Raw genomic sequence first — 23,321 nt, forward strand, 5'->3', positions numbered from 1 at the left:
GTCGGCCTTCAGCAAATATGGACCACTTTTGCAAGTGCTGCTGATAAAAGACAGGGAGACACGAAAGTCAAGAGGGTTTGGCTTTGTCACGTTTGAAAACTCAAAGGACCCCAGAGAGGCAGAAAAGGATTTGTATAGCAAGGAGTTGGAGGGTCGGACCATAACAGTAGGGAAGGCATTTCATAGGTGTCGTGTGGTCTACAGAAGAGGACCACGGAGTCGTAGTTTTGGTGGTGGCTGCAATCGATATTATTGTGGAGACTCCCAGAGTTACGGCAGCCCCCGAAGGAAGGATTATCAGAGGAGTGGCTGAGAAGGAGACCGCTATTCATGTGACTACCATGACAAGTGGTTCAACCGGGATTGTTAGGAAAGTTAGAAAGAGTTGAAGCACTGAATGCTGCGGAGCAGCCGAGCCAAGATTCCTACATGGATTAACCGTGAACACCACGTTCCTAAAGGCGTCCATGTAGTGAACTTCCCTACACGGATTAACCGTGAACTCCATGTTCCTAAAGGCGTCCATGTAGTGAACTTTCCTGCACGGACTAACCGTGAACTCCACGTTCCTAAAGGCATCCATGTAGTGAATACTTCCAGGCCGCACCGCCCAACCACCATGGAACCTGGCTTTCAGCTCGGCTTCCCGGGAAAAGTGCTGTAGATTTGCTTGACTTCGGGTTTTTGAGTACTACCCCTTAACCTTCATTCAAAAGAAACAAAAAGTAAAATCAGAGGGTGATGAGATGGAGTTTGGCTTTGCAGGAGTCCAACGGGGAAATTGAACATGTAAAGGGCAGGGACAGGGTCGTGGCTGACGCTTTGTCCAGAGTCAATTAACCTTGGAAATCTCTGTGGATTGTAAAATTTTGTTGCTTTATTTTTGAGATGTTGATAATTATTGCTCACAGGAATTGGTGATTTGGGGTTGTGAGTTTTTTTTTGTTTGGTTAAAGAGTTTGCCGGCAAAGAAAGTTTTCGCTGTGTTCAAACTTTCTTTCTTGAGGGGGGGGGGACGTGTTATGGATTCGGCACTTATTATTATTATTGCTGTTATTATTATTATTGTGGGTTCTAAGTATTATGGGTATTGTTGTTTAAGGGAAATGGTTATTGTGGTTAAAAGGTTAAAAACGCTCATGGTAAAGAGGAGACAGGAAATCGGATCGTGACCCGGAAAGAAAAGGCCTTAAAGAAGAAGAGCGCGTGAGGCAGAGGTGAAACGAGGCGTTTTGTAAAAGCTCCCTACCCAGCGTCATCGAGCATCCATGGAGAGTGAACTTTGAGTCCTGGAAAGGAATCTCGTGCGATCATTGTTATCGCTGGAGTCGGGGGGAAAAGCCTGCGAAGCCAGGTACAGGTGTGAGATTCCGGAGAATCTCCGCCTAGAGGCTGCGCCCCGAGGAAGAACCGACCGCCATTTCGGGGACCTCGCACGTCGTTCACGGAACCTTGGTTAGCCGCATCCGCTGGTCCCGCCCTCCGGTGGTTTGCCGGGGATGTGTGTGCGCGACAGCGGCCTTTGAAGAATACGGTGCGTTTCGCGAATGCACGGTGTATGTGCACGTTTGGATAGCGTCTTTGGGATTCCTCTTTCCACCGCCAATTGGTGTTGGCTGGGACCACGTGACGGTCCCCACCTTACCTACACCTCCGTACCCGCCTCATCGCCATCGCCTCTTCGCCGGGAGCACCATTGTGTTCTAGAGACATTGAGAAGGGCTCTGTTGCAGTCCCTGGGGGTGCCGTGAGTTTGAGCTCGGTTACATCTTAAGATTTGATCGTAGGGTTGATTGCCCCATTGTTGTATGGCTCTTTTTTTTTTTTTTTTTTTTTTTTTGTATACAAGATCGAGGCTCGTGAAAGAGCTAACATTAATCACACAAAAAGACAAACTGACACACAAAACACAAAAAACAAGGGGAGCGGCAGACAAGATGGGGAGAGAGGGGGAAGGACACAAAAGAGAGGGGGAAGAGGGGGAAGGACACAAACACAACATTTGAGAGCAGGGACATCGGGAGGACTTGGGGGGAGGTGGGAGAGGATTAAAACATATGAACACTGCAAGGACTCTGGGGTGAATTACCGGGGGTAGAAAAGATCAAGGTTTTCGATGGGGGACGATAAGAGATGGTGGTGAACAGCTGTTTTAAAGACCTGGAGGGAGGAGTGGGATTGAAGGGAGTGGGGGAGTTTGTTCCAGAGGCGGGAGAAAAGGGGAATGAAAGAGTGAAGGTGAGCAGAGAGCCTAGACTTTGGCAGTTTAACCATAAGAGGGTTGCAGGCAGATCTTGTGCGACCTGAAGGAATATTGGGGGGACAGAGCACAGAGAGAGCTGGGGGAGCAAGGCCGGAAAGGAGTCGGTAGAAGACAGAAAGACCACCAACCTGCCTGCGGTGAGTGAGTGAAACGCCCTCGGCGTTGACTACATCGCAGGAGATTCCAATGATTCTGAAAGCTTTGGCCTCAACAGCGTGAAGCCGAGCAAGGTGTGAGGCAGGAGCACCAGCCCAGAGGGGGGAACAGTATTCCATTGAGCTGCGGATGAAAGCCTTGTATGTGGTGAGGAGCTCAGGTGTGCCAAGGAAGGACTTCGCACGACGGAGGATGCCCAGTCGGCGACTGGCTTTGGAGGCCAGCTTGGAAATGTGGTTTTCCCAAGAAAGATCATGGCAGATAGTGAGACCCAAAAGCTTGAGCGACAGAACTTCTTGGAGAGGATTGTTGAGAAAGTAGATGGGAGGGTTGTCCAGTCGGTCCTTTCGGAGAGACATTGTAAGAGTGTGAGATTTGTCAGGATTGAAAGACATGTTCCACTTGTTTGACCAGTCTGTGATTTTGTCCAGGTCTGCAGAGAGTGAGGAGGCTGCAGACTGCCGATCTGAGGGATGAGGAATGGAGCGACAGAGAGTAGAGTCGTCAGCAAAGAGATAGAGAGGATTTTCAAGAGAGTCAGAGAGATCATTGATGAAGACCAGAAAAAGCACAGGGCCCAGAACACTACCTTGGGGAACTCCAGCCTGAACAGGAAGAGGAGATGAGAGAAACCCATTCAGGGCCACACGTTGACTACGACCAGAGAGGACGTCCGCCAGCCATGCGTGGAGATTTCCATGGATACCAAAGGTGTGCTTTTAATATAATATTTGTGCATTGACAACCAAGGGTGTGGTTTCCTTATTGATTTGGATTGTTTCCTTTGGTGGTTTCCTGAATGGTTTCTTTAGTGATTGATTGCGACACGGAATAACATATATATCTTTCTGCCGGGGTTCCTCTCGGGGTTCGGAGGTTGCCGAGACCAGGAGATTGCAGAGGACCCCGTAACAAAAATTGGGGGCTCGTCCAATTGAAACTCGTGGGCTCGAAATTGGGTCTGCGTCCGGGATCTAAAATTCCTTAAATTTAGTCCGGGAAAGAATTCCCTAGCATTCCCAAATTTTTCAAAAAAATTTTTTTTTTTTTTGGGGAAATTTCTTCTGTGAAGTTTAACAGGTGTTAACGGATAGTCACCATGGAGTTTGACGCAGAGAAGTTTACAGCGACCCCTAGTGAGGCACAGTTCCGAGCGTTACTAAAATCAGAACTCTTGATATTGGGCAAACATTTTAGCTTGGAGGTCCGAGCTAAAATGAAGAAACCAGAGATGCAGACAGTGGTGATAGAATCTCTGGTGGAACTAGGAACATGGGGAGAGGTAGCCTTGGATTGGTTACCAGAAGAACAAGAAAATGTGGAGCTCCAGAAAGTGGAGATGCAATTACTGAGCCAGGAAAGGTTAAAAGCAGAGGAAAGGAAAGCAGAAAAGGAAAGAGCAGAACAGGAAAGAGAACTCCAGGAAAAGTTAGAAAGGATGAAAGCAGAGGAAAGGAGAGTGGCAAGGGAACTCGAAGCAGAGGAGAAAAAAGCTGAAAGGGAGTTAAAGGCACACAAAATGGTGCTTCAGCAGGAAATTAAAGCCAAGGAGCTGGATTTAATGAGAGAACGAGGAGAGGCACCATCCATGCCGACTGGTTCGACCACTAGTCAGAACACCTGGGATGTTCGCAGACATGTGAGGCTGGTTCCACCCTTCAATGAAAAGGAGGTAGCCAATTTTTTTTCACACTTTGAGAAGGTGGCTCAACTGCTAAACTGGCCTGAGGAGTCCTGGACCATATTAGTGCAAAGTGTTCTGGTGGGTAAAGCTCAAGATATTTATTCGGCTTTACCGATTGACCAATGTGCAGATTATGAGGTATTGAAGAAAACCATTCTCAAAGCCTATGAATTGGTCCCTGAAGCTTACTGGCAAAAATTCCGGAACGCCAGGAAGAGGGAGAATGAGACCCATGTGGAGTTTGCCAGAATGCAAGAAACCATGTTTGATTGGTGGTGTGATTCCAAAGGAGTTGGGAAAGACTTCGAACTATTGCGACAATTCATCCTGGTGGAGGAATTCCAACAGTGTGTCCACGAGGACATTAAAGTTCATCTGGAGGAAAGGAAAGTACCAAAGCTGTATGAGGCAGCAGCCATGGCTGATGACTATGCCTTAACCCACAGGATGGGGTTCCACAAACCTAACTTCTCGCCCAGACCTAGCCAGGGGAGCTATGGTACATCAGGGGCAGAGAACGAAAATTCATGGGTGCGGCCTCAAGATGACTATGAGGACCACTCTGATACCACGACTTCTAGGAATCCGAAGACAACAGTTCCAAGGCATACTTACCCTCCTGGGGGCTCGAGGCAAACCACGAGGTTCTCCTCCGGGCCTACTTGCGCTTTTTGCCATAAACCTGGACACTTGATGTCCCACTGTTATGCTCTGGGAAAGGAAAATCAGGAGTGGAGTTCGACTTGTACCACTCCGAATGCAATGGCCATTGTGAGAAATCGCCCTCAAAAGGGTTACCAACCATTTATTTCAGAGGGGTTGCTGTCACTGGATGGAGCCTCGACTAACCGGAGACCTGTGAGGGTATTGAGGGACACAGGAGCACATCAATCTTTAACACTTGAAGGCATCTTGCCATTGTCCGAGAAGACGGCAACTGGTGATAGTGTTCGTTTACAGGGGATTGGTGGCTGTGTTGGAGCTCCACTTCATGTCATCCATTTGGAGTCTGATTTGGTGTCAGGATCGGTCACCATCGGGTTACAAGCCAAGCTTCCTGTAGAGGGAGTATCTGTTGTTATCGGGAATGATTTGGCTGGTGGTCAAGTTTCTGGTAACCCGATGGTTGTTAAAAAGCCCAGTAGGGAAAATAACCCCACACCAGTTAGGGATGGCGACAGATTTAGCAAGTTATTTGTAGGTGGACTGAACTTCAAAACCAAGGAAGATGTTCTGGAGTCGGCCTTCAGCAAATATGGACCACTTTTGCAAGTGCTGCTGATAAAAGACAGGGAGACACGAAAGTCAAGAGGGTTTGGCTTTGTCACGTTTGAAAACTCAAAGGACCCCAGAGAGGCAGAAAAGGATTTGTATAGCAAGGAGTTGGAGGGTCGGACCATAACAGTAGGGAAGGCATTTCATAGGTGTCGTGTGATCTACAGAAGAGGACCACGGAGTCGTAGTTTTGGTGGTGGCTGCAATCGATATTATTGTGGAGACTCCCAGAGTTACGGCAGCCCCCGAAGGAAGGATTATCAGAGGAGTGGCTGAGAAGGAGACCGCTATTCATGTGACTACCATGACAAGTGGTTCAACCGGGATTGTTAGGAAAGTTAGAAAGAGTTGAAGCACTGAATGCTGCGGAGCAGCCGAGCCAAGATTCCTACATGGATTAACCGTGAACACCACGTTCCTAAAGGCATCCATGTAGTGAACTTCCCTACACGGATTAACCGTGAACTCCATGTTCCTAAAGGCGTCCATGTAGTGAACTTTCCTGCACGGACTAACCGTGAACTCCACGTTCCTAAAGGCATCCATGTAGTGAATACTTCCAGGCCGCACCGCCCAACCACCATGGAACCTGGCTTTCAGCTCGGCCTCCCGGGAAAAGTGCTGTAGATTTGCTTGACTTCGGGTTTTTGAGTACTACCCCTTAACCTTCATTCAAAAGAAACAAAAAAGTAAAATCAGAGGGTGATGAGATGGAGTTTGGCTTTGCAGGAGTCCAACGGGGAAATTGAACATGTAAAGGGCAGGGACAGGGTCGTGGCTGACGCTTTGTCCAGAGTCAATTAACCTTGGAAATCTCTGTGGATTGTAAAATTTTGTTGCTTTATTTTTGAGATGTTGATAATTATTGCTCACAGGAATTGGTGATTTGGGGTTGTGAGTTTTTTTTTGTTTGGTTAAAGAGTTTGCCGGCAAAGAAAGTTTTCGCTGTGTTCAAACTTTCTTTCTTGAGGGGGGGGGACGTGTTATGGATTCGGCACTTATTATTATTATTGCTGTTATTATTATTATTGTGGGTTCTAAGTATTATGGGTATTGTTGTTTAAGGGAAATGGTTATTGTGGTTAAAAGGTTAAAAACGCTCATGGTAAAGAGGAGACAGGAAATCGGATCGTGACCCGGAAAGAAAAGGCCTTAAAGAAGAAGAGCGCGTGAGGCAGAGGTGAAACGAGGCGTTTTGTAAAAGCTCCCTACCCAGCGTCGTCGAGCATCCATGGAGAGTGAACTTTGAGTCCTGGAAAGGAATCTCGTGCGATCATTGTTATCGCTGGAGTCGGGGGGAAAAGCCTGCGAAGCCAGGTACAGGTGTGAGATTCCGGAGAATCTCCGCCTAGAGGCTGCGCCCCGAGGAAGAACCGACCGCCATTTCGGGGACCTCGCACGTCGTTCACGGAACCTTGGTTAGCCGCATCCGCTGGTCCCGCCCTCCGGTGGTTTGCCGGGGATGTGTGTGCGCGACAGCGGCCTTTGAAGAATACGGTGCGTTTCGCGAATGCACGGTGTATGTGCACGTTTGGATAGCGTCTTTGGGATTCCTCTTTCCACCGCCAATTGGTGTTGGCTGGGACCACGTGACGGTCCCCACCTTACCTACACCTCCGTACCCGCCTCATCGCCATCGCCTCTTCGCCGGGAGCACCATTGTGTTCTAGAGACATTGAGAAGGGCTCTGTTGCAGTCCCTGGGGGTGCCGTGAGTTTGAGCTCGGTTACATCTTAAGATTTGATCGTAGGGTTGATTGCCCCATTGTTGTATGGCTCTTTTTTTTTTTTTTTTTTTTTTTTTGTATACAAGATCGAGGCTCGTGAAAGAGCTAACATTAATCACACAAAAAGACAAACTGACACACAAAACACAAAAAACAAGGGGAGCGGCAGACAAGATGGGGAGAGAGGGGGAAGGACACAAAAGAGAGGGGGAAGAGGGGGAAGGACACAAACACAACATTTGAGAGCAGGGACATCGGGAGGACTTGGGGGGAGGTGGGAGAGGATTAAAACATATGAACACTGCAAGGACTCTGGGGTGAATTACCGGGGGTAGAAAAGATCAAGGTTTTCGATGGGGGACGATAAGAGATGGTGGTGAACAGCTGTTTTAAAGACCTGGAGGGAGGAGTGGGATTGAAGGGAGTGGGGGAGTTTGTTCCAGAGGCGGGAGAAAAGGGGAATGAAAGAGTGAAGGTGAGCAGAGAGCCTAGACTTTGGCAGTTTAACCATAAGAGGGTTGCAGGCAGATCTTGTGCGACCTGAAGGAATATTGGGGGGACAGAGCACAGAGAGAGCTGGGGGAGCAAGGCCGGAAAGGAGTCGGTAGAAGACAGAAAGACCACCAACCTGCCTGCGGTGAGTGAGTGAAACGCCCTCGGCGTTGACTACATCGCAGGAGATTCCAATGATTCTGAAAGCTTTGGCCTCAACAGCGTGAAGCCGAGCAAGGTGTGAGGCAGGAGCACCAGCCCAGAGGGGGGAACAGTATTCCATTGAGCTGCGGATGAAAGCCTTGTATGTGGTGAGGAGCTCAGGTGTGCCAAGGAAGGACTTCGCACGACGGAGGATGCCCAGTCGGCGACTGGCTTTGGAGGCCAGCTTGGAAATGTGGTTTTCCCAAGAAAGATCATGGCAGATAGTGAGACCCAAAAGCTTGAGCGACAGAACTTCTTGGAGAGGATTGTTGAGAAAGTAGATGGGAGGGTTGTCCAGTCGGTCCTTTCGGAGAGACATTGTAAGAGTGTGAGATTTGTCAGGATTGAAAGACATGTTCCACTTGTTTGACCAGTCTGTGATTTTGTCCAGGTCTGCAGAGAGTGAGGAGGCTGCAGACTGCCGATCTGAGGGATGAGGAATGGAGCGACAGAGAGTAGAGTCGTCAGCAAAGAGATAGAGAGGATTTTCAAGAGAGTCAGAGAGATCATTGATGAAGACCAGAAAAAGCACAGGGCCCAGAACACTACCTTGGGGAACTCCAGCCTGAACAGGAAGAGGAGATGAGAGAAACCCATTCAGGGCCACACGTTGACTACGACCAGAGAGGACGTCCGCCAGCCATGCGTGGAGATTTCCATGGATACCAAAGGTGTGCTTTTAATATAATATTTGTGCATTGACAACCAAGGGTGTGGTTTCCTTATTGATTTGGATTGTTTCCTTTGGTGGTTTCCTGAATGGTTTCTTTAGTGATTGATTGCGACACGGAATAACATATATATCTTTCTGCCGGGGTTCCTCTCGGGGTTCGGAGGTTGCCGAGACCAGGAGATTGCAGAGGACCCCGTAACAAAAATTGGGGGCTCGTCCAATTGAAACTCGTGGGCTCGAAATTGGGTCTGCGTCCGGGATCTAAAATTCCTTAAATTTAGTCCGGGAAAGAATTCCCTAGCATTCCCAAATTTTTCAAAAAAAAAATTTTTTTTTTTGGGGAAATTTCTTCTGTGAAGTTTAACAGGTGTTAACGGATAGTCACCATGGAGTTTGACGCAGAGAAGTTTACAGCGACCCCTAGTGAGGCACAGTTCCGAGCGTTACTAAAATCAGAACTCTTGATATTGGGCAAACATTTTAGCTTGGAGGTCCGAGCTAAAATGAAGAAACCAGAGATGCAGACAGTGGTGATAGAATCTCTGGTGGAACTAGGAACATGGGGAGAGGTAGCCTTGGATTGGTTACCAGAAGAACAAGAAAATGTGGAGCTCCAGAAAGTGGAGATGCAATTACTGAGCCAGGAAAGGTTAAAAGCAGAGGAAAGGAAAGCAGAAAAGGAAAGAGCAGAACAGGAAAGAGAACTCCAGGAAAAGTTAGAAAGGATGAAAGCAGAGGAAAGGAGAGTGGCAAGGGAACTCGAAGCAGAGGAGAAAAAAGCTGAAAGGGAGTTAAAGGCACACAAAATGGTGCTTCAGCAGGAAATTAAAGCCAAGGAGCTGGATTTAATGAGAGAACGAGGAGAGGCACCATCCATGCCGACTGGTTCGACCACTAGTCAGAACACCTGGGATGTTCGCAGACATGTGAGGCTGGTTCCACCCTTCAATGAAAAGGAGGTAGCCAATTTTTTTTCACACTTTGAGAAGGTGGCTCAACTGCTAAACTGGCCTGAGGAGTCCTGGACCATATTAGTGCAAAGTGTTCTGGTGGGTAAAGCTCAAGATATTTATTCGGCTTTACCGATTGACCAATGTGCAGATTATGAGGTATTGAAGAAAACCATTCTCAAAGCCTATGAATTGGTCCCTGAAGCTTACTGGCAAAAATTCCGGAACGCCAGGAAGAGGGAGAATGAGACCCATGTGGAGTTTGCCAGAATGCAAGAAACCATGTTTGATTGGTGGTGTGATTCCAAAGGAGTTGGGAAAGACTTCGAACTATTGCGACAATTCATCCTGGTGGAGGAATTCCAACAGTGTGTCCACGAGGACATTAAAGTTCATCTGGAGGAAAGGAAAGTACCAAAGCTGTATGAGGCAGCAGCCATGGCTGATGACTATGCCTTAACCCACAGGATGGGGTTCCACAAACCTAACTTCTCGCCCAGACCTAGCCAGGGGAGCTATGGTACATCAGGGGCAGAGAACGAAAATTCATGGGTGCGGCCTCAAGATGACTATGAGGACCACTCTGATACCACGACTTCTAGGAATCCGAAGACAACAGTTCCAAGGCATACTTACCCTCCTGGGGGCTCGAGGCAAACCACGAGGTTCTCCTCCGGGCCTACTTGCGCTTTTTGCCATAAACCTGGACACTTGATGTCCCACTGTTATGCTCTGGGAAAGGAAAATCAGGAGTGGAGTTCGACTTGTACCACTCCGAATGCAATGGCCATTGTGAGAAATCGCCCTCAAAAGGGTTACCAACCATTTATTTCAGAGGGGTTGCTGTCACTGGATGGAGCCTCGACTAACCGGAGACCTGTGAGGGTATTGAGGGACACAGGAGCACATCAATCTTTAACACTTGAAGGCATCTTGCCATTGTCCGAGAAGACGGCAACTGGTGATAGTGTTCGTTTACAGGGGATTGGTGGCTGTGTTGGAGCTCCACTTCATGTCATCCATTTGGAGTCTGATTTGGTGTCAGGATCGGTCACCATCGGGTTACAAGCCAAGCTTCCTGTAGAGGGAGTATCTGTTGTTATCGGGAATGATTTGGCTGGTGGTCAAGTTTCTGGTAACCCGATGGTTGTTAAAAAGCCCAGTAGGGAAAATAACCCCACACCAGTTAGGGATGGCGACAGATTTAGCAAGTTATTTGTAGGTGGACTGAACTTCAAAACCAAGGAAGATGTTCTGGAGTCGGCCTTCAGCAAATATGGACCACTTTTGCAAGTGCTGCTGATAAAAGACAGGGAGACACGAAAGTCAAGAGGGTTTGGCTTTGTCACGTTTGAAAACTCAAAGGACCCCAGAGAGGCAGAAAAGGATTTGTATAGCAAGGAGTTGGAGGGTCGGACCATAACAGTAGGGAAGGCATTTCATAGGTGTCGTGTGATCTACAGAAGAGGACCACGGAGTCGTAGTTTTGGTGGTGGCTGCAATCGATATTATTGTGGAGACTCCCAGAGTTACGGCAGCCCCCGAAGGAAGGATTATCAGAGGAGTGGCTGAGAAGGAGACCGCTATTCATGTGACTACCATGACAAGTGGTTCAACCGGGATTGTTAGGAAAGTTAGAAAGAGTTGAAGCACTGAATGCTGCGGAGCAGCCGAGCCAAGATTCCTACATGGATTAACCGTGAACACCACGTTCCTAAAGGCATCCATGTAGTGAACTTCCCTACACGGATTAACCGTGAACTCCATGTTCCTAAAGGCGTCCATGTAGTGAACTTTCCTGCACGGACTAACCGTGAACTCCACGTTCCTAAAGGCATCCATGTAGTGAATACTTCCAGGCCGCACCGCCCAACCACCATGGAACCTGGCTTTCAGCTCGGCCTCCCGGGAAAAGTGCTGTAGATTTGCTTGACTTCGGGTTTTTGAGTACTACCCCTTAACCTTCATTCAAAAGAAACAAAAAGTAAAATCAGAGGGTGATGAGATGGAGTTTGGCTTTGCAGGAGTCCAACGGGGAAATTGAACATGTAAAGGGCAGGGACAGGGTCGTGGCTGACGCTTTGTCCAGAGTCAATTAACCTTGGAAATCTCTGTGGATTGTAAAATTTTGTTGCTTTATTTTTGAGATGTTGATAATTATTGCTCACAGGAATTGGTGATTTGGGGTTGTGAGTTTTTTTTTGTTTGGTTAAAGAGTTTGCCGGCAAAGAAAGTTTTCGCTGTGTTCAAACTTTCTTTCTTGAGGGGGGGGGACGTGTTATGGATTCGGCACTTATTATTATTATTGCTGTTATTATTATTATTGTGGGTTCTAAGTATTATGGGTATTGTTGTTTAAGGGAAATGGTTATTGTGGTTAAAAGGTTAAAAACGCTCATGGTAAAGAGGAGACAGGAAATCGGATCGTGACCCGGAAAGAAAAGGCCTTAAAGAAGAAGAGCGCGTGAGGCAGAGGTGAAACGAGGCGTTTTGTAAAAGCTCCCTACCCAGCGTCGTCGAGCATCCATGGAGAGTGAACTTTGAGTCCTGGAAAGGAATCTCGTGCGATCATTGTTATCGCTGGAGTCGGGGGGAAAAGCCTGCGAAGCCAGGTACAGGTGTGAGATTCCGGAGAATCTCCGCCTAGAGGCTGCGCCCCGAGGAAGAACCGACCGCCATTTCGGGGACCTCGCACGTCGTTCACGGAACCTTGGTTAGCCGCATCCGCTGGTCCCGCCCTCCGGTGGTTTGCCGGGGATGTGTGTGCGCGACAGCGGCCTTTGAAGAATACGGTGCGGTTCGCGAATGCACGGTGTATGTGCACGTTTGGATAGCGTCTTTGGGATTCCTCTTTCCACCGCCAATTGGTGTTGGCTGGGACCACGTGACGGTCCCCACCTTACCTACACCTCCGTACCCGCCTCATCGCCATCGCCTCTTCGCCGGGAGCACCATTGTGTTCTAGAGACATTGAGAAGGGCTCTGTTGCAGTCCCTGGGGGTGCCGTGAGTTTGAGCTCGGTTACATCTTAAGATTTGATCGTAGGGTTGATTGCCCCATTGTTGTATGGCTCTTTTTTTTTTTTTTTTTTTTTTTTTTTGTATACAAGATCGAGGCTCGTGAAAGAGCTAACATTAATCACACAAAAAGACAAACTGACACACAAAACACAAAAAACAAGGGGAGCGGCAGACAAGATGGGGAGAGAGGGGGAAGGACACAAAAGAGAGGGGGAAGAGGGGGAAGGACACAAACACAACATTTGAGAGCAGGGACATCGGGAGGACTTGGGGGGAGGTGGGAGAGGATTAAAACATATGAACACTGCAAGGACTCTGGGGTGAATTACCGGGGGTAGAAAAGATCAAGGTTTTCGATGGGGGACGATAAGAGATGGTGGTGAACAGCTGTTTTAAAGACCTGGAGGGAGGAGTGGGATTGAAGGGAGTGGGGGAGTTTGTTCCAGAGGCGGGAGAAAAGGGGAATGAAAGAGTGAAGGTGAGCAGAGAGCCTAGACTTTGGCAGTTTAACCATAAGAGGGTTGCAGGCAGATCTTGTGCGACCTGAAGGAATATTGGGGGGACAGAGCACAGAGAGAGCTGGGGGAGCAAGGCCGGAAAGGAGTCGGTAGAAGACAGAAAGACCACCAACCTGCCTGCGGTGAGTGAGTGAAACGCCCTCAGCGTTGACTACATCGCAGGAGATTCCAATGATTCTGAAAGCTTTGGCCTCAACAGCGTGAAGCCGAGCAAGGTGTGAGGCAGGAGCACCAGCCCAGAGGGGGGAACAGTATTCCATTGAGCTGCGGATGAAAGCCTTGTATGTGGTGAGGAGCTCAGGTGTGCCAAGGAAGGACTTCGCACGACGGAGGATGCCCAGTCGGCGACTGGCTTTGGAGGCCAGCTTGGAAATGTGGTTTTCCCAAGAAAGATCATGGCAGATAGTGAGACCCAAAAGCTTGAGCGACAGAACTTCTTGGAGAGGATTGTTGAGAAAGTAGATGGGAGGGTTGTCCAGTCGGTCCTTTCGGAGAGACATTGTAAGAGTGTGAGATTTGTCAGGATTGAAAGACATGTTCCACTTGTTTGACCAGTCTGTGATTTTGTCCAGGTCTGCAGAGAGTGAGGAGGCTGCAGACTGCCGATCTGAGGGATGAGGAATGGAGCGACAGAGAGTAGAGTCGTCAGCAAAGAGATAGAGAGGATTTTCAAGAGAGTCAGAGAGATCATTGATGAAGACCAGAAAAAGCACAGGGCCCAGAACACTACCTTGGGGAACTCCAGCCTGAACAGGAAGAGGAGATGAGAGAAACCCATTCAGGGCCACACGTTGACTACGACCAGAGAGGACGTCCGCCAGCCATGCGTGGAGATTTCCATGGATACCAAAGGTGTGCTTTTAATATAATATTTGTGCATTGACAACCAAGGGTGTGGTTTCCTTATTGATTTGGATTGTTTCCTTTGGTGGTTTCCTGAATGGTTTCTTTAGTGATTGATTGCGACACGGAATAACATATATATCTTTCTGCCGGGGTTCCTCTCGGGGTTCGGAGGTTGCCGAGACCAGGAGATTGCAGAGGACCCCGTAACAAAAATTGGGGGCTCGTCCAATTGAAACTCGTGGGCTCGAAATTGGGTCTGCGTCCGGGATCTAAAATTCCTTAAATTTAGTCCGGGAAAGAATTCCCTAGCATTCCCAAATTTTTCAAAAATTTTTTTTTTTTTTTTGGGGAAATTTCTTCTGTGAAGTTTAACAGGTGTTAACGGATAGTCACCATGGAGTTTGACGCAGAGAAGTTTACAGCGACCCCTAGTGAGGCACAGTTCCGAGCGTTACTAAAATCAGAACTCTTGATATTGGGCAAACATTTTAGCTTGGAGGTCCGAGCTAAAATGAAGAAACCAGAGATGCAGACAGTGGTGATAGAATCTCTGGTGGAACTAGGAACATGGGGAGAGGTAGCCTTGGATTGGTTACCAGAAGAACAAGAAAATGTGGAGCTCCAGAAAGTGGAGATGCAATTACTGAGCCAGGAAAGGTTAAAAGCAGAGGAAAGGAAAGCAGAAAAGGAAAGAGCAGAACAGGAAAGAGAACTCCAGGAAAAGTTAGAAAGGATGAAAGCAGAGGAAAGGAGAGTGGCAAGGGAACTCGAAGCAGAGGAGAAAAAAGCTGAAAGGGAGTTAAAGGCACACAAAATGGTGCTTCAGCAGGAAATTAAAGCCAAGGAGCTGGATTTAATGAGAGAACGAGGAGAGGCACCATCCATGCCGACTGGTTCGACCACTAGTCAGAACACCTGGGATGTTCGCAGACATGTGAGGCTGGTTCCACCCTTCAATGAAAAGGAGGTAGCCAATTTTTTTTCACACTTTGAGAAGGTGGCTCAACTGCTAAACTGGCCTGAGGAGTCCTGGACCATATTAGTGCAAAGTGTTCTGGTGGGTAAAGCTCAAGATATTTATTCGGCTTTACCGATTGACCAATGTGCAGATTATGAGGTATTGAAGAAAACCATTCTCAAAGCCTATGAATTGGTCCCTGAAGCTTACTGGCAAAAATTCCGGAACGCCAGGAAGAGGGAGAATGAGACCCATGTGGAGTTTGCCAGAATGCAAGAAACCATGTTTGATTGGTGGTGTGATTCCAAAGGAGTTGGGAAAGACTTCGAACTATTGCGACAATTCATCCTGGTGGAGGAATTCCAACAGTGTGTCCACGAGGACATTAAAGTTCATCTGGAGGAAAGGAAAGTACCAAAGCTGTATGAGGCAGCAGCCATGGCTGATGACTATGCCTTAACCCACAGGATGGGGTTCCACAAACCTAACTTCTCGCCCAGACCTAGCCAGGGGAGCTATGGTACATCAGGGGCAGAGAACGAAAATTCATGGGTGCGGCCTCAAGATGACTATGAGGACCACTCTGATACCACGACTTCTAGGAATCCGAAGACAACAGTTCCAAGGCATACTTACCCTCCTGGGGGCTCGAGGCAAACCACGAGGTTCTCCTCCGGGCCTACTTGCGCTTTTTGCCATAAACCTGGACACTTGATGTCCCACTGTTATGCTCTGGGAAAGGAAAATCAGGAGTGGAGTTCGACTTGTACCACTCCGAATGCAATGGCCATTGTGAGAAATCGCCCTCAAAAGGGTTACCAACCATTTATTTCAGAGGGGTTGCTGTCACTGGATGGAGCCTCGACTAACCGGAGACCTGTGAGGGTATTGAGGGACACAGGAGCACATCAATCTTTAACACTTGAAGGCATCTTGCCATTGTCCGAGAAGACGGCAACTGGTGATAGTGTTCGTTTACAGGGGATTGGTGGCTGTGTTGGAGCTCCACTTCATGTCATCCATTTGGAGTCTGATTTGGTGTCAGGATCGGTCACCATCGGGTTACAAGCCAAGCTTCCTGTAGAGGGAGTATCTGTTGTTATCGGGAATGATTTGGCTGGTGGTCAAGTTTCTGGTAACCCGATGGTTGTTAAAAAGCCCAGTAGGGAAAATAACCCCACACCAGTTAGGGATGGCGACAGATTTAGCAAGTTATTTGTAGGTGGACTGAACTTCAAAACCAAGGAAGATGTTCTGGAGTCGGCCTTCAGCAAATATGGACCACTTTTGCAAGTGCTGCTGATAAAAGACAGGGAGACACGAAAGTCAAGAGGGTTTGGCTTTGTCACGTTTGAAAACTCAAAGGACCCCAGAGAGGCAGAAAAGGATTTGTATAGCAAGGAGTTGGAGGGTCGGACCATAACAGTAGGGAAGGCATTTCATAGGTGTCGTGTGATCTACAGAAGAGGACCACGGAGTCGTAGTTTTGGTGGTGGCTGCAATCGATATTATTGTGGAGACTCCCAGAGTTACGGCAGCCCCCGAAGGAAGGATTATCAGAGGAGTGGCTGAGAAGGAGACCGCTATTCATGTGACTACCATGACAAGTGGTTCAACCGGGATTGTTAGGAAAGTTAGAAAGAGTTGAAGCACTGAATGCTGCGGAGCAGCCGAGCCAAGATTCCTACATGGATTAACCGTGAACACCACGTTCCTAAAGGCATCCATGTAGTGAACTTCCCTACACGGATTAACCGTGAACTCCATGTTCCTAAAGGCGTCCATGTAGTGAACTTTCCTGCACGGACTAACCGTGAACTCCACGTTCCTAAAGGCATCCATGTAGTGAATACTTCCAGGCCGCACCGCCCAACCACCATGGAACCTGGCTTTCAGCTCGGCCTCCCGGGAAAAGTGCTGTAGATTTGCTTGACTTCGGGTTTTTGAGTACTACCCCTTAACCTTCATTCAAAAGAAACAAAAAGTAAAATCAGAGGGTGATGAGATGGAGTTTGGCTTTGCAGGAGTCCAACGGGGAAATTGAACATGTAAAGGGCAGGGACAGGGTCGTGGCTGACGCTTTGTCCAGAGTCAATTAACCTTGGAAATCTCTGTGGATTGTAAAATTTTGTTGCTTTATTTTTGAGATGTTGATAATTATTGCTCACAGGAATTGGTGATTTGGGGTTGTGAGTTTTTTTTTGTTTGGTTAAAGAGTTTGCCGGCAAAGAAAGTTTTCGCTGTGTTCAAACTTTCTTTCTTGAGGGGGGGGGGGACGTGTTATGGATTCGGCACTTATTATTATTATTGCTGTTATTATTATTATTGTGGGTTCTAAGTATTATGGGTATTGTTGTTTAAGGGAAATGGTTATTGTGGTTAAAAGGTTAAAAACGCTCATGGTAAAGAGGAGACAGGAAATCGGATCGTGACCCGGAAAGAAAAGGCCTTAAAGAAGAAGAGCGCGTGAGGCAGAGGTGAAACGAGGCGTTTTGTAAAAGCTCCCTACCCAGCGTCGTCGAGCATCCATGGAGAGTGAACTTTGAGTCCTGGAAAGGAATCTCGTGCGATCATTGTTATCGCTGGAGTCGGGGGGAAAAGCCTGCGAAGCCAGGTACAGGTGTGAGATTCCGGAGAATCTCCGCCTAGAGGCTGCGCCCCGAGGAAGAACCGACCGCCATTTCGGGGACCTCGCACGTCGTTCACGGAACCTTGGTTAGCCGCATCCGCTGGTCCCGCCCTCCGGTGGTTTGCCGGGGATGTGTGTGCGCGACAGCGGCCTTTGAAGAATACGGTGCGGTTCGCGAATGCACGGTGTATGTGCACGTTTGGATAGCGTCTTTGGGATTCCTCTTTCCACCGCCAATTGGTGTTGGCTGGGACCACGTGACGGTCCCCACCTTACCTACACCTCCGTACCCGCCTCATCGCCATCGCCTCTTCGCCGGGAGCACCATTGTGTTCTAGAGACATTGAGAAGGGCTCTGTTGCAGTCCCTGGGGGTGCCGTGAGTTTGAGCTCGGTTACATCTTAAGATTTGATCGTAGGGTTGATTGCCCCATTGTTGTATGGCTCTTTTTTTTTTTTTCTTTTTTTTTATTTTTTTTTGTATACAAGATCGAGGCTCGTGAAAGAGCTAACATTAATCACACAAAAAGACAAACTGACACACAAAACACAAAAAACAAGGGGAGCGGCAGACAAGATGGGGAGAGAGGGGGAAGGACACAAAAGAGAGGGGGAAGAGGGGGAAGGACACAAACACAACATTTGAGAGCAGGGACATCGGGAGGACTTGGGGGGAGGTGGGAGAGGATTAAAACATATGAACACTGCAAGGACTCTGGGGTGAATTACCGGGGGTAGAAAAGATCAAGGTTTTCGATGGGGGACGATAAGAGATGGTGGTGAACAGCTGTTTTAAAGACCTGGAGGGAGGAGTGGGATTGAAGGGAGTGGGGGAGTTTGTTCCAGAGGCGGGAGAAAAGGGGAATGAAAGAGTGAAGGTGAGCAGAGAGCCTAGACTTTGGCAGTTTAACCATAAGAGGGTTGCAGGCAGATCTTGTGCGACCTGAAGGAATATTGGGGGGACAGAGCACAGAGAGAGCTGGGGGAGCAAGGCCGGAAAGGAGTCGGTAGAAGACAGAAAGACCACCAACCTGCCTGCGGTGAGTGAGTGAAACGCCCTCGGCGTTGACTACATCGCAGGAGATTCCAATGATTCTGAAAGCTTTGGCCTCAACAGCGTGAAGCCGAGCAAGGTGTGAGGCAGGAGCACCAGCCCAGAGGGGGGAACAGTATTCCATTGAGCTGCGGATGAAAGCCTTGTATGTGGTGAGGAGCTCAGGTGTGCCAAGGAAGGACTTCGCACGACGGAGGATGCCCAGTCGGCGACTGGCTTTGGAGGCCAGCTTGGAAATGTGGTTTTCCCAAGAAAGATCATGGCAGATAGTGAGACCCAAAAGCTTGAGCGACAGAACTTCTTGGAGAGGATTGTTGAGAAAGTAGATGGGAGGGTTGTCCAGTCGGTCCTTTCGGAGAGACATTGTAAGAGTGTGAGATTTGTCAGGATTGAAAGACATGTTCCACTTGTTTGACCAGTCTGTGATTTTGTCCAGGTCTGCAGAGAGTGAGGAGGCTGCAGACTGCCGATCTGAGGGATGAGGAATGGAGCGACAGAGAGTAGAGTCGTCAGCAAAGAGATAGAGAGGATTTTCAAGAGAGTCAGAGAGATCATTGATGAAGACCAGAAAAAGCACAGGGCCCAGAACACTACCTTGGGGAACTCCAGCCTGAACAGGAAGAGGAGATGAGAGAAACCCATTCAGGGCCACACGTTGACTACGACCAGAGAGGACGTCCGCCAGCCATGCGTGGAGATTTCCATGGATACCAAAGGTGTGCTTTTAATATAATATTTGTGCATTGACAACCAAGGGTGTGGTTTCCTTATTGATTTGGATTGTTTCCTTTGGTGGTTTCCTGAATGGTTTCTTTAGTGATTGATTGCGACACGGAATAACATATATATCTTTCTGCCGGGGTTCCTCTCGGGGTTCGGAGGTTGCCGAGACCAGGAGATTGCAGAGGACCCCGTAACAAAAATTGGGGGCTCGTCCAATTGAAACTCGTGGGCTCGAAATTGGGTCTGCGTCCGGGATCTAAAATTCCTTAAATTTAGTCCGGGAAAGAATTCCCTAGCATTCCCAAATTTTTCAAAAAAATTTTTTTTTTTTTTGGGGAAATTTCTTCTGTGAAGTTTAACAGGTGTTAACGGATAGTCACCATGGAGTTTGACGCAGAGAAGTTTACAGCGACCCCTAGTGAGGCACAGTTCCGAGCGTTACTAAAATCAGAACTCTTGATATTGGGCAAACATTTTAGCTTGGAGGTCCGAGCTAAAATGAAGAAACCAGAGATGCAGACAGTGGTGATAGAATCTCTGGTGGAACTAGGAACATGGGGAGAGGTAGCCTTGGATTGGTTACCAGAAGAACAAGAAAATGTGGAGCTCCAGAAAGTGGAGATGCAATTACTGAGCCAGGAAAGGTTAAAAGCAGAGGAAAGGAAAGCAGAAAAGGAAAGAGCAGAACAGGAAAGAGAACTCCAGGAAAAGTTAGAAAGGATGAAAGCAGAGGAAAGGAGAGTGGCAAGGGAACTCGAAGCAGAGGAGAAAAAAGCTGAAAGGGAGTTAAAGGCACACAAAATGGTGCTTCAGCAGGAAATTAAAGCCAAGGAGCTGGATTTAATGAGAGAACGAGGAGAGGCACCATCCATGCCGACTGGTTCGACCACTAGTCAGAACACCTGGGATGTTCGCAGACATGTGAGGCTGGTTCCACCCTTCAATGAAAAGGAGGTAGCCAATTTTTTTTCACACTTTGAGAAGGTGGCTCAACTGCTAAACTGGCCTGAGGAGTCCTGGACCATATTAGTGCAAAGTGTTCTGGTGGGTAAAGCTCAAGATATTTATTCGGCTTTACCGATTGACCAATGTGCAGATTATGAGGTATTGAAGAAAACCATTCTCAAAGCCTATGAATTGGTCCCTGAAGCTTACTGGCAAAAATTCCGGAACGCCAGGAAGAGGGAGAATGAGACCCATGTGGAGTTTGCCAGAATGCAAGAAACCATGTTTGATTGGTGGTGTGATTCCAAAGGAGTTGGGAAAGACTTCGAACTATTGCGACAATTCATCCTGGTGGAGGAATTCCAACAGTGTGTCCACGAGGACATTAAAGTTCATCTGGAGGAAAGGAAAGTACCAAAGCTGTATGAGGCAGCAGCCATGGCTGATGACTATGCCTTAACCCACAGGATGGGGTTCCACAAACCTAACTTCTCGCCCAGACCTAGCCAGGGGAGCTATGGTACATCAGGGGCAGAGAACGAAAATTCATGGGTGCGGCCTCAAGATGACTATGAGGACCACTCTGATACCACGACTTCTAGGAATCCGAAGACAACAGTTCCAAGGCATACTTACCCTCCTGGGGGCTCGAGGCAAACCACGAGGTTCTCCTCCGGGCCTACTTGCGCTTTTTGCCATAAACCTGGACACTTGATGTCCCACTGTTATGCTCTGGGAAAGGAAAATCAGGAGTGGAGTTCGACTTGTACCACTCCGAATGCAATGGCCATTGTGAGAAATCGCCCTCAAAAGGGTTACCAACCATTTATTTCAGAGGGGTTGCTGTCACTGGATGGAGCCTCGACTAACCGGAGACCTGTGAGGGTATTGAGGGACACAGGAGCACATCAATCTTTAACACTTGAAGGCATCTTGCCATTGTCCGAGAAGACGGCAACTGGTGATAGTGTTCGTTTACAGGGGATTGGTGGCTGTGTTGGAGCTCCACTTCATGTCATCCATTTGGAGTCTGATTTGGTGTCAGGATCGGTCACCATCGGGTTACAAGCCAAGCTTCCTGTAGAGGGAGCATCTGTTGTTATCGGGAATGATTTGGCTGGTGGTCAAGTTTCTGGTAACCCGATGGTTGTTAAAAAGCCCAGTAGGGAAAATAACCCCACACCAGTTAGGGATGGCGACAGATTTAGCAAGTTATTTGTAGGTGGACTGAACTTCAAAACCAAGGAAGATGTTCTGGAGTCGGCCTTCAGCAAATATGGACCACTTTTGCAAGTGCTGCTGATAAAAGACAGGGAGACACGAAAGTCAAGAGGGTTTGGCTTTGTCACGTTTGAAAACTCAAAGGACCCCAGAGAGGCAGAAAAGGATTTGTATAGCAAGGAGTTGGAGGGTCGGACCATAACAGTAGGGAAGGCATTTCATAGGTGTCGTGTGATCTACAGAAGAGGACCACGGAGTCGTAGTTTTGGTGGTGGCTGCAATCGATATTATTGTGGAGACTCCCAGAGTTACGGCAGCCCCCGAAGGAAGGATTATCAGAGGAGTGGCTGAGAAGGAGACCGCTATTCATGTGACTACCATGACAAGTGGTTCAACCGGGATTGTTAGGAAAGTTAGAAAGAGTTGAAGCACTGAATGCTGCGGAGCAGCCGAGCCAAGATTCCTACATGGATTAACCGTGAACACCACGTTCCTAAAGGCATCCATGTAGTGAACTTCCCTACACGGATTAACCGTGAACTCCATGTTCCTAAAGGCGTCCATGTAGTGAACTTTCCTGCACGGACTAACCGTGAACTCCACGTTCCTAAAGGCATCCATGTAGTGAATACTTCCAGGCCGCACCGCCCAACCACCATGGAACCTGGCTTTCAGCTCGGCCTCCCGGGAAAAGTGCTGTAGATTTGCTTGACTTCGGGTTTTTGAGTACTACCCCTTAACCTTCATTCAAAAGAAACAAAAAGTAAAATCAGAGGGTGATGAGATGGAGTTTGGCTTTGCAGGAGTCCAACGGGGAAATTGAACATGTAAAGGGCAGGGACAGGGTCGTGGCTGACGCTTTGTCCAGAGTCAATTAACCTTGGAAATCTCTGTGGATTGTAAAATTTTGTTGCTTTATTTTTGAGATGTTGATAATTATTGCTCACAGGAATTGGTGATTTGGGGTTGTGAGTTTTTTTTTGTTTGGTTAAAGAGTTTGCCGGCAAAGAAAGTTTTCGCTGTGTTCAAACTTTCTTTCTTGAGGGGGGGGGACGTGTTATGGATTCGGCACTTATTATTATTATTGCTGTTATTATTATTATTGTGGGTTCTAAGTATTATGGGTATTGTTGTTTAAGGGAAATGGTTATTGTGGTTAAAAGGTTAAAAACGCTCATGGTAAAGAGGAGACAGGAAATCGGATCGTGACCCGGAAAGAAAAGGCCTTAAAGAAGAAGAGCGCGTGAGGCAGAGGTGAAACGAGGCGTTTTGTAAAAGCTCCCTACCCAGCGTCGTCGAGCATCCATGGAGAGTGAACTTTGAGTCCTGGAAAGGAATCTCGTGCGATCATTGTTATCGCTGGAGTCGGGGGGAAAAGCCTGCGAAGCCAGGTACAGGTGTGAGATTCCGGAGAATCTCCGCCTAGAGGCTGCGCCCCGAGGAAGAACCGACCGCCATTTCGGGGACCTCGCACGTCGTTCACGGAACCTTGGTTAGCCGCATCCGCTGGTCCCGCCCTCCGGTGGTTTGCCGGGGATGTGTGTGCGCGACAGCGGCCTTTGAAGAATACGGTGCGGTTCGCGAATGCACGGTGTATGTGCACGTTTGGATAGCGTCTTTGGGATTCCTCTTTCCACCGCCAATTGGTGTTGGCTGGGACCACGTGACGGTCCCCACCTTACCTACACCTCCGTACCCGCCTCATCGCCATCGCCTCTTCGCCGGGAGCACCATTGTGTTCTAGAGACATTGAGAAGGGCTCTGTTGCAGTCCCTGGGGGTGCCGTGAGTTTGAGCTCGGTTACATCTTAAGATTTGATCGTAGGGTTGATTGCCCCATTGTTGTATGGCTCTTTTTTTTTTTTTTTTTTTTTTTTTTTTTTTGTATACAAGATCGAGGCTCGTGAAAGAGCTAACATTAATCACACAAAAAGACAAACTGACACACAAAACACAAAAAACAAGGGGAGCGGCAGACAAGATGGG

This window comes from Myxine glutinosa, chromosome 4 (genome assembly GCF_964187855.1).
Source record: "Myxine glutinosa chromosome 4, kmMyxGlut1.1, whole genome shotgun sequence".
NCBI lineage: Eukaryota > Metazoa > Chordata > Myxini > Myxiniformes > Myxinidae > Myxine > Myxine glutinosa.